Source organism: Protopterus annectens, chromosome 9.part0 (assembly GCF_019279795.1).
Source record: "Protopterus annectens isolate FY-2018-M chromosome 9.part0, PAN1.0, whole genome shotgun sequence".
In the NCBI taxonomy this organism is placed as follows: domain Eukaryota; kingdom Metazoa; phylum Chordata; order Ceratodontiformes; family Protopteridae; genus Protopterus; species Protopterus annectens.
In genome coordinates, this window is record NC_056743.1 from 1,673,242,482 (window position 1) to 1,673,254,888 (window position 12,407).

The window sequence follows — 12,407 nt, forward strand, 5'->3', positions numbered from 1 at the left end:
GTAGTAGAGGTATTTGAATTGTTTTGGTTGAGAAGTGTGGGTTGATAGATTAGTGAAGGATATAGGGTGGTAAATGTGTGTAGAGGTTTTATGAGAAGGGATTGGCTTGTAATGAAACCATAGGATGTGGTTAGTGGGATAAAGTTCAGGAGAGATGGAGCTGGTATAATAGGTGTGTGATGTGTGGAGAGGGTAGGTTGTGTGTAGGAGTAGAGTGTGGTTGAAGAGATAAGGCTGGGTGAGATGGTAGATGAAGGTAAGGTTCAGAAGGAGTAGTAGTTGAATTGAAAGGGATGGATATTTTATGGACATGTTGGGGTTATAATAAGAAATGTAGGAGATGAGTAAGGAGGTGGGGGAATGGTGATGTGGGTATGATATGAATGGAGGAGGGGATATGAAGAGAACGTGGTGGAGTTAGGTAGGTGTGGAGGATGTAGGTGTGGCTAAATGGGTATAAATCTAGATGTAGTGGGGGTGGGTGGGAATTGTGGGTAGGGTAGGGGAGCGGAGTGAGCCCACAGGGCGAACGGAGGGGGGAAGAAAAGAGAAGAGAGATCAACAGAAAAAAGTATCAGTAACTGCTGTTGGTATAGAAAGGTAAGCAGTTATAGTTGGTATGGAACCAGATAGGGACAAGCACTTTGTATGAGTGAAAGAGATGTTTGAAGTGGGTTAGTTTGTGTTGTTCAGGGGGAGAAAAAAGCCAGATTGCTGTACAGAGAAGAAAAACAAGAAATACAGGCTCTTAAGTGAGTTAATCAGTTTAATAGGAGGGAAGCCAGGTAACATAGATATGCACCAGTGGTTGGGTAGTAGGTGCTGCCACCTGGTGGTGGGAAGGGAGATAGCAGGTAGCCAGGTGAGCAGGTCACATACAACTTTCACAGAGAAAGTATGTGAGACTGAGGTGTCTGGGGGGAGAGGAGTCCACGTGTGGTACACGGTAGGCTGCTGAATCACCTACAAGGGAGATCCGACAAAAGTAAATCAGTTACAAAGTAGGTAGTATAGACACAATAGATGGTTTGATGCTACCTACATTCAAGCAGTAATCATTTAGGGCAGTCTTCAGGAGTTCTATAGTTCAGTCAAGCAGGCACGTTCAGGGAATTCACAGAGGCAATGCAGGTGATATTCTGTGTTTGGATTGAGGTGGGGAAGGGAGCTTCAGTGGTGAGCTTCCGAAGAGAGGAGCTGTAAAATGAGAGGAGACAAAGTCTAGGTTAGGTTCATAAAAAAGGTTAAAAACTGGTGGTAAAGAGAGGAAGGAATAAGAGGGAAAAGTTAGTAGGTAAGGAAAAGTATACAAGAATGTAGTAAATAAATACAGATTTCAAGGAAAGGACGTAAAATTAATCTTGTAGGTAGATAGAAAAAAGTGAAACATTATATACTGCCAGAGTTATTTAGAACAGAAACTAAAACATTGTATTCTGCCAGGGTTATCTAAAAAAGAGACAGAAACATTGCATACTGCCAGGGTTATCTAAAAGTAACTCAAACAATATATTCTGCCAGGGTTATCTAAACAGTTATACAAGCAAAGGAAGAGTCCAAGCACAGTCTTATACACAACCTAGCATTATAAGTCTTTCTAAAGCACTATTTTAGAAGTATCAATGGCAGAAATCTGTAGAAGGCTGAGTCTTTTCCCCAAATACTAGGCAGACAGGGTACTTAATCAAACAGGCAGATAAGGCATATTAAGAAAAACAATTAAGGTAATGCATAGTACTTAAAACATTCAACTTACAATCTGGTAGGCAGAAACAATCCAAATAGAATATTTCTAGGCAGATTAAACATGTATAAAAAGCATAGAACTTTAAACATTCAACTCACAATCTGGTAGGCAGAGAAAATCCTAATAGTAGAATATTTCTTAGTCGGATAAACATGTATAAAAAGCCAAATTGTGGTAAAGTACAGCTCTTTAAACATAAAACATGGTATAATAGGGGAAAAAAAACAAGAACTAGACAATTGTCTTGCACAAGGGCTGCCTAAGCAAAGAATATATTGTGTACATACCTAAGTGGGGCAAAATGATTTATCAAGGGAACCATAAAAGACTTTGTGGAAGCTTCTGCCTTTACCTATTGCTAACCTATGGTGTCAGTTTTTGCATGGCAGAGCAATTGAAGGAAAGATATATGAAGCCTTCTACCAACAGTCGGTAGACTTTATACGTTGGTCAGGCGATTAAAAAACACTTTTAGGGAACAAAGTTTAGGCTACAGGTGAGCTGGCTGAATTGCGAGCAAGAGCAATGTCTCTCAGCGTGTGTAGGGGATTGCACATGGGTTGAGACGCGCTATGGTGGCGCTTTGACCATGCTCAGTATGGTTAGGTAAAAAAGGCGCTAAAAAAATAAACAATAAAAAATAAACAAATAATTCCTGAAGGGGCTCACAGATAAACACTAAGAAGAAGCCTTGATGGGGCTCTCCCAATATAGAAAGCGAGTTACTCGGATGGGAAGCCACGTAGTTAGTTTGCAGGTGGCTACTAGATAAACCTAGTGAAATGCCGGTAGTAAGGGGCAACTAGATAAAGCTAGTGAAATATTAGTGAATTGGGGGAAAGCGTAATGAAAGACTCCAGTGTAAGTGCCGTTGTAAAGCAAAGGCAGAGGATGCTCACAAACAAAATCGCTGAAAGGTGCGTTTAGCTGCAAACATAGCCATAATCGCTATGCTGTAATTGTGGGAGAGTGATTGAGTAAGACGCCAGTTTAGCCATCGTTGAGAGGCAAGGGCAGAGGGTAGTCGCAACAAATCACTTGAAAGTGAGCTTAGGTACAAACATAGCTATGAACAGTGTCTAAGGCACAGTTCTGGAAGATTACGGCGATGCATGCAGACCGCCAGGAAAAACTGCCTCATAAATAGGGCAAATGTAAAAACAATGGCAAAGGGGTGACGTTAACAGCTTAATGGATAATGTTGTATGGTGCAAGCATAGCTATAGACAGTGTGTAAGGCACGATAAGTAGGACACTCATAAATGAAAGCAGACCTCCAGGGCATACGGATTTTGTAAAACAAACAAAATACAGAGTTTGTAAAACAGACAAACAGGCCAATTCTTTTGTTTGGACTTACCGAAGAGGTGATGATTGAGCAGCTCTACTGTGGGGACCACAGGGGTTATTGAGATAGTTATGAAAAGAATGCGTCACAGATCGTGACCTCTAGATATAGAGTTTAGGGCAGGGCAGGTGATGGAGGGGGAGGGGGTATAAGGAGAAGAGCTGGGAGGGGAAAAAGAGAGGTGGGAACTACAGGTTGTGGGCAGGGAGGAGTACTGGGGACAGAGCTAACAAGAGAAGAGAGATCAACAGAAAAAAGTATCAGCAACTGCTGTTGTTATAGAAAGGTAAGCAGTTATAGTTGGTATGGAACCAGATAGGGACAAGCACTTTGTATGAGTAAAAGAGCTGTTTGAAGTGGGTTAGTTTGTGTTGTTCAGGGGGAGAAAAAAGCCAGATTGCTGTACAGAGAAGAAAAACAAGAAATACAGGCTCTTAAGCACGGGCGGTTCATGCTATTGGACTGCCGGACTGCAGCCCCCTCAACAGTAAAATAAAGAAAAAGTAAAGAAATAAAAAGAAAATGAAAAGATAAAAAAAAATTTTAAAAATTGCGGACTTTCACGCATGCCCACTAGTCTGGACTGCTGCTGAGACAGTCTGGAGCATGCGCAGATTGTCTCAGCAGCAGTCCTGACTGGGAAACATGAAGAACGGAGCTCCCAGAAGTCTGTGCAGTTTTAAACTGCATAGACTGTCCTGGAACTCGCTGGGAAAACACGTCGGGGTCGGACTGCAATGTCAGCAGTTTGGAGTTTGCTGCAGTCTCGTCGGGGGAAGATCTCATGATGGGCAGAGTCTGCTGTGGATTTGCGTGGGCTTTCGTAGCTTACTCCGATGTATGTGTGGACAGGGATTTGGATTTATGGTGGTTTGCTACAAGATCTACTACAGGTAAGTGTGTGTGTGTGTGTGTGTGTGTGTGTGTGTGTGTGTGTGTGTGTGTGTGTGTGTGAGAGAAAATACCCCAGGTGCAATATACTGGTGGTTAGACTCATGGTGGTGTGGTAGGGAATACCTCAGGCTTGAACCCTCTACCTTGTATGCAGGTGTTAAAGACCTGAATTCCCTAACCACCATTTGTAAAAAAATTGCAGATGTTTGCCTCATATTTGATCTGATCTGTTCCTCATAATATCTGTGGTTTGTAAATGTTGCAATGCATGATATTTGATGGTGCAGTGGTAGCATTGTTGCCTCACAGCTGAAGGTTTTCAGGTTTGATTCTTGGCTGGGGTGCCTTCTTTGTAGGGTTTGTATCTTCTACCTGTGTTTGTGTGGGTTTACTTTTGTGTCCTCCCATGTTGCAAAGACATGTCTGCATTATTTCTTCCTGGGCCTCTGCTGAAAATTGTTTTTTTGTTCCAAGTCAGACTGTCCTGATTAACAAATGTTAAATAAAATTGACAGGCATTTGAATTTCAGACTTCAGGTTTCTGAATGCTTACTTCCTTACATATTTGATGGTGCAGTGGCAGTATTGTTGCCTCACAGCTATAGGTTTTCTGGTTTGATTCTTGGCTGGGGTGCCTTCTGTGTGGGGTCTGCATCTTATCCCTGTGCTTGTGTGGATTTGCTCTGGTGTCCTGACATTTTACAAAGACATGTGTCTACAGTATTTCTCCCTGGGCCTCTGCTAAAAATTGTTTTTGTTCCATCAGAAGTAAAATTGACAGGCATTTGAATTTCAGACTTCATATTCTTCAGAAAATACATAGTAAAACAACTTTTTATTCTAGCAATAAATACATAGTAATACAACCTTTTATTATAGCAATTTTCTAAGTTTATAAGATGACTATTTGAAAGTTGTCCTTATTTTTGGGACTGTATTACCCTGTTATTGGCTTTGTCCAGGTTTTTTTGTGCTAAGGTTGACGGCTATGGCAAGAACTGAATTCACTGAATATGTTTGAGGGCTGTATTCCCTCATTACTGGGTTTGTCCAGGTGTTTTTTGCTAAGAGGTTGACAGCTATGGTGAGAACTGAATTCATTAAATGATAGCCATTTAAGTTTCAGTCTTCCTCTCTTTCACAAAACAGCTGATTTGGCATAGTGGTATGTTGCTCTGACTGTTTTGCACAGGGACCTTGGCAGTAAAATGTATGGTGGTAACACAGCAACAGCATTTTTCTTTCACAAAGCAGGTAATTTGGCATAGTGGTATGTTGTTCTGACTCTTTTGCACAGGGACCTTGGCAGTAAATTGTATGGTGGTAACACAGCATTTTATTCTAACAGCTTTCCAAGATTATGCAAGCAATGTTTAATGTGTCCCTGGTTTTTGCCCGTTTGACCAACCCCAATAAATTTGGCTTTTTCTAGATTTCTTGTGCTGCAAAGTTGAGATGCAGTTGAGTATTGAATAGATTTTACAAGGAGCTGAGAGCTGCAGTGGAAGAGACGTTTAGTGCTGATTATGCTTAGTCAGCTCGCATTGCTAATAGCACAACAGGTTGTGTACTTGCTTTTGATGCAAAAGGTTGTTGGTTCTACTCCCATAAGGGGTGAATGCTGCCGTACTGAAAGTTAAGATACTAACTATGAGCCTGTTATCAGTTTGCCATCCATTTCCTATTGCAATATTACTAGCTTCTTTTTCATGTAATTTAGACAATTTATTCCTCAGGGGCATCAGACACTTTATTTTTCGATGAAACCATGAAATATAAAAGTGATTGCTAGCAGAAACCTCCTCATTACAGATTTATTTAACGTGGAATTATTTAGATGACTTTTTTACTACTTCAGAGATTGTGCATATTTACTGATAATGGTGGACTGTAGAATTGTGCATATTTACTGATAATAGTGGACTGTAGAAGTTTGAGTAGACTTTTATGATGGAAATGTTCTGAATTGGGCAGTTTTGTCATTGGTGCATGCATTTTGTTTCATTGTTTACTGGAAAAATGTTCAAAGCAATAGGAAGGTGTATCAAAGAGCACATGTATGTTTCATATGCAAGGGGCCTATGATTTGAAAACAGCCCAGAATTAATCTTTATCTTCCACGGGTAAAATGTATTTTCTTTGAATGTGGGTTTCAATGTTGTTTCAATGAATGTGAGTTTCAATGGCAGAGAAGTTTTAATGCCAAGTTTGTTTAGCAGATGTCTTAGTGTTTGTGCTGTAAAATGTAAAATAAAACTTTCAAATGAAGTTCAAATCATCATAGAAGTAAATCAGTATGCACATTAGTGTTTATGGTAAATGGAGTGAAATAGCCAAGTAATGGATCATTGGAATGGCTGCAGGGGGAGGCTCCATTCGACCATGGTTTTGTGAGGGGGAAGGGCGGCAAACTTAGGCAGTCCCAGCTGAACCATACCTCCCAACTGTCCAGATTTTCAAAGAATGAATAGATTTTTGGTTTGTTCCTCATAAAATTTGTGGTTTTCTGGCAAATCATTTAGGAATTAAGTCACTAAATAATGACACACTGAGTTTCAGACTTCATAACCTTTAGAAAAATGCATGCTAAAGTAAGACCTGTTCTATCAACTGTCTCAGTTTATACAAGAGCAATTTTTAGTACTGTTTATATGTTCCCCCAATATATTTGGCCTTGTCCAGATTTATTGCATTAACAGGTTGAGAGGTACATGCAAATAAATTGCTTTATAGAATTAGGCACAGCCAAACCTCTCAACTGTCCCTGATTTTGGCTCAAAATGTTGCTCTTCCCCTAATGATCCCTCCGCATAATAGCAATTTTGGAAGAAAACATGGAGGGTTTTACTTTTATTTCAGAAATGCATGTAGATTCTTTTATTTTGTCAGCTGCTCAAGTTAGCAGTACTAATATTAAAGTGTCCCTTCTTTGACAGGTTCCCAGCTGTATTGTGTTGCTATTTTATATTTTTACATCACATTTTTGGTCCATTTTCATAAAATTGTGTTTTTTGGCAAATTAGTGACAAATCATTAAAGACTGAAGTTAGAAAATAATGACAGACATTTGAGTTTCAGATTTCATACCATTCAGAAAATTCATACTAATGCAAGACATCTATTATCTTTCTAAGTTTATAAGAACAATATTTTAAAAATTGTCCTTATTTTTGGGCCTTTGTCCCATTTCTTTGTATGGCTTTGTCCAGATTTCTTGCTCTGAGGTTGAGAGGTATGACAAATGTGTCAGGGCCATCACAAGTCAGCCAGAGACATTTCAAACTGTGACATACTTGTTGCACCCCACTCCCCCATGTAGTGACTCTGGATGTGTCGAAGCAAGGCAAGGAGTAGTTATGCAGTGTAAATGTGCAGAGTATCCCCCCCATCCAAGGTAGACGCAAGTACTAGAGTGGCTTTCCATCTGTCCTTGATTTTTACAGAATGGTCTGGTTTCTGTCATATTTTTTGTACTGTTGATTTATGCTTATTACTCAAAGTGCCTGTTGCTCTGTGTTTAAATAGCAATACTTTAATGACCATCAGGTAAGCTTGGCTGAGATTGCAAGATGCAAGTAAGCTTTAATAAGCATACTGTTAAAGAATTGCCAACATTGAAAGCCTTTCTGTTGCCATGTAGAGAATACTTAACTAGATAATGTATAAGCCTTGGGTATTGAAATGCATATGCCAGTATTTGTAATAAAGGACAGGATTACATTATTTTAAGAGTCTCATTACACTTGGAGACTTCCAGTCATCTCTGCAGGCTTTGCCCGTAAACAGAATGCCAATCGTGTGGTCCATAACCTGTACAGTAATCCTTTTCAGCTATGTATCTTGAGCTTATTTCTTGTTTGCTTTTAATTTTTTACTTTGATCATGTTTTCCCCATGAAACAGGTAGATGTCAGGCAGCAGGTCTTTTTTTGGATAAGGAACATTTTTACAAGTGGGGGCATCAGAGATTTCTACTTTCAGCATGTTACTTGGTACTTTAATAAAGCTGAATATAAATTATAATTAGAACTGCAGTGCAAGAAGTGGTTTGAGTTGAGTGCTGCTTGCTTTTCTTATACTTGATTCTGACTGGCATTCCATTAATGTATTTAAAAAAAGTAATTTATTTTTTCATGCCTCACAACCTTTTTTGTTTCCATCTAGATATTAAGCTGTCATGCAGCCAATGCATTGAAATATTTTTATTCTTCTACACTTCATTTTGTCTTGATTGGACTCTCATAATGACGGTTTGGCACCCAGGGCAGTATATTTAGTTTTTGTGGTTTTGAGCATAGCTCCTCCCCTTTCTAGTTGGCCACACCCCTTCCCATTGACTCCACCCATTCAGCTGTCTCCTGCAGCCCGCTTTGATTTGAAGTCACCAGCCAACACTGCTCTTAAGTGAGTTAATCAGTTTAATAGGAGGGAAGCCAGGTAACATAGATATGCACCAGTGGTTGGGTATTAGGTGCTGCCACCTGGTGGTGGGAAGGGAGATAGCAGGTAGCCAGGTGAGCAGGTCACATACAACTTTCACAGAGAAAGTATGTGGGACTGAGGTGTCTGGGGGGAGAGGAGTCCACGTGTGGTACACGGTAGGCTGCTGAATCACCTACAAGGGAGATCAGACAAAAGTAAATCAGTTACAAAGTAGGTAGTATAGACACAATAGATGGTTTAATGCTACCTACATTCAAGCAGTAATCATTTAGGGCAGTCTTCAGGAGTTCTATAGTTCAGTCAAGCAGGCAAGTTCAGGGAATTCACAGAGGCGATGCAGGTGATATTCTGTGTTTGGATTGAGGTGGGGAAGGGAGCTTCAGTGGTGAGCTTCCGAAGAGAGGAGCTGTAAAATGAGAGGAGACAAAGTCTAGGTTAGGTTCATAAAAAGGTTAAAAACTGGTGGTAAAGAGAGGAAGGAATAAGAGGGAAAAGTTAGTAGGAAAGGAAAAGTATACAAGAATGTAGTAAATAAATACAGAATTCAAGGAAAGGACGTAAAATTAATCTTGTAGGTAGATACAAAAAGTGAAACATTATATACTGCCAGAGTTATTTAGAACAGAAACTGAAACATTGTATTCTGCCAGGGTTATCTAAAAAAGAGACAGAAACATTGCATACTGCCAGGGTTATCTAAAAGTAACTCAAACAATATATTCTGCCAGGGTTATCTAAACAGTTATACAAGCAAAGAAAGAGTCCAAGCACAGTCTTATACACAACCTAGCATTATAAGTCTTTCTAAAGCACTATTTTAGAAGTATCAATGGCAGAAATCTGTAGAAGGCTGAGTCTTTTTCCCAAAATACTAGGCAGACAGGGTACTTAATCAAACAGGCAGATAAGGCATATTAAGAAAAACAATTAAGGTAATGCATAGTACTTAAAACATTCAACTTACAATCTGGTAGGCAGAAACAATCCAAATAGAATATTTCTAGGCAGATTAAACATTTATAAAAAGCATAGAACTTTAAACATTCAACTCACAATCTGGTAGGCAGAGAAAATCCTAATAGTAGAATATTTCTTAGTCGAATAAACATGTATAAAAAGCCAAAGTGAGGTAAAGTACAGCTCTTTAAACATAAAACATGGTATAATAGAGGAAAAAATAACAAGAACTAGACAATTGTCTTGCACAAGGGCTGCCTAAGCAAAGAATATATTGTGTACATACCTAAGTGGGGCAAAATGATTTATCAAGGGAACCATAAAAGACTTTGTGGAAGCTTCTGCCTTTACCTATTGCTAACCTATGGTGTCAGTTTTTGCATGGCAGAGTAATTGAAGAAAAGATATATGAAGCCTTCTACCAACAGTCGGTAGACTTTATACGTTGGTCAGGTGATTAAAAACCACTTTTAGGGAACAAAGTTTAGGCTACAGGTGAGCTGGCTGAATTGCGAGCAAGAGCAATGTCTCTCAGCATGTGTAGGGGATTGCACATGGGTTGAGACGCGCTATGGTGGCGCTTTGACCATGCTCAGTATGGTTAGGTAAAAAAGGCGCTAAAAAAATAAACAATAAAAAATAAATAATTCCTGAAGAGGCTCACAGATAAACATTAAGAAGAAGCCTCGATGGGGCTCTCCCAATATAGAAAGCGAGTAACTCAGATGGGAAGCCATGCAGATAGTTTACAGCTGGAAGCCTCGATGGGGCTCTCCCATTATAGAAAGCGAGTAACTCGGAAGGGAAGCCACGTAGTTAGTTTATAGGTGGCTACTAGATAAACCTAGTGAAATGCCGGTAGTAAAGGGCAACTAGATAAAGCTAGTGAAATGCTAGTGAATTGGGGGAAAGCGTAATGAAAGACTCCAGTGTAAGCGCCGTTGTAAAGCAAAGGCAGAGGATACTCACAAACAAAATCGCTGAAAGGTACGTTTAGCTGCAAACATAGCCATAAACGCTATGCTGTAATTGTGGGAGAGTGATTGAGTAAGACGCCAGTTTAGCCATCATTGAGAGGCAAGGGCAGAGGGTAGTCGCAACAAATCACTTGAAAGTGAGCTTAAGTACAAACATAGCTACGAACAGTGTCTAAGGCACAGTTCTGGAAGATTACGGCGATGCATGCAGACCGCCAGGAAAAACTGCCTCATAAATAGGGCAAATGTAAAAACAATGGCAAAGGGGTGACGTTAACAGCTTAATGGATAATGTTGTATGGTGCAAGCATAGCTATAGACAGTGTGTAAGGCACAATAAGTAGGACACTCGTACATGAAAGCAGACCTCCAGGGCATACAGATTTTGTAAAACAAACAAAATACAAAGTTTGTAAAACAGACAAACAGGCCAATTCTTTTGTTCGGACTTACCGAAGAGGTGATGCGCGAGCAGCTCTACCGTGGGGACCACAGGGGTTATTGAGATAGTTAAGAAAAGAATGCGCCACAGATCGTGACCTCTAGATATAGAGTTTAGGGCAGGGCAGGTGATGGAGGGGGAGGGGGTATAAGGAGAAGAGCAGGGAGGGGAAAAAGAGAGGTGGGAACTACAGGTTGTGGGCAGGGAGGAGTACTGGGGACAGAGCTAACAAGAGAAGAGAGATCAACAGAAAAATGTATCAGCAACTGCTGTTGGTATAGAAAGGTAAGCAGTTATAGTTGGTATGGAACCAGATAGGGACAAGCACTTTGTATGAGTGAAAGAGCTGTTTGAAGTGGGTTAGTTTGTGTTGTTCAGGGGGAGAAAAAGCCAGATTGCTGTACAGAGAAGAAAAACAAGAAATACAGGCTCTTAAGTGAGTTAATCAGTTTAATAGGAGGGAAGCCAGGTAACATAGATATGCACCAGTGGTTGGGTAGTAGGTGCTGCCACCTGGTGGTGGGAAGGGAGATAGCAGGTAGCCAGGTGAGCAGGTCACATACAACTTTCACAGAGAAAGTATGTGGGACTGAGGTGTCTGGGGGGAGAGGAGTTCACGTGTGGTACACGGTAGGCTGCTGAATCACCTACAAGGGAGATCAGACAAAAGTAAATCAGTTACAAAGTAGGTAGTATAGACACAATAGATGGTTTGATGCTACCTACATTCAAGCAGTAATCATTTAGGGCAGTCTATAGTTCAGTCAAGCAGGCAAGTTCAGGGAATTCACAGAGGCGATGCAGGTGATATTCTGTGTTTGGATTGAGGTGGGGAAGGGACCTTCAGTGGTGAGCTTCCGAAGAGAGGAGTGAAGAGGTGATGCACGAGCAGCTCTACCGTGGGGACCACAGGGGTTATTGAGATAGTTATTTACATATAAAACATCAATCCTCAGAAAAAACATCAATCCTCAGAAAAAATACATACAAATATAAATATCAAATCTAATTAAAAATCATAATTTAGCTGCCCTAAGTTTTAACAGGGGTAACAAGGAAATATGATTGTTTAGACCCGGGGATTTACTGGCATCCAAATCTATTTGCTAGTGGGTTTCACGATAAGCCAACTTAGATTCCCATGGGCCTCCCCTGATGTCCCTAGGTAATAGCTCTAATACAAAAAAGGTAAAATTATCTCCCCCACAGGTTAATGTATGTCTATATAGTCCATTGGTAGAGTTGCACTTCCTAATATCATTGAGGTGTTCATAAATTCACCGTCTCATTTGCCTCTCTATTTTCCCAACATAAAACCCCTCACATTGTCCACACAAGGCAATATAACCACCCCACAACTATTACAGTTGGTGTATGTATTGCCTGACAAAGTTTTGTTTCTTCCCTTAATGTATATACTTTCCACGTGGGCAATGTGGGGGCATTGGGAACAAGAACCACACCTATACGTCCCTTTCTTCCTGTGGGAGGGTACATGAGTGTTGTTGTTCTGTTCAAGCATGTCCTTAATATTCTGTCCCTTTCTATAAATAAACTTGAGTGTGTTTCTTGAACACTTCAAGATCTGTAAGTTCAACAA

The 12,407-nt window shown here is 40.2% G+C and overlaps 1 long non-coding RNA gene across 2 annotated transcripts; it reads right to left on the reverse strand.

The window, feature by feature from the left end:
* Positions 1-1,128: 1,128 nt before the first annotated feature.
* LOC122810982 lies at positions 1,129-11,559 on the reverse strand. 2 transcript variants are annotated; one of them, XR_006366173.1, is made up of 3 exons: positions 11,534-11,559; positions 8,683-8,837; positions 1,129-1,197 (listed from the first exon to the last, which is right to left on the reverse strand). It is a non-coding gene; the product is annotated as an uncharacterized LOC122810982 (long non-coding RNA). The 2 variants fall into 2 exon arrangements; XR_006366174.1 differs by lacking the exon at positions 11,534-11,559 and adding an exon at positions 10,819-10,864.
* Positions 11,560-12,407: the final 848 nt, after the last annotated feature.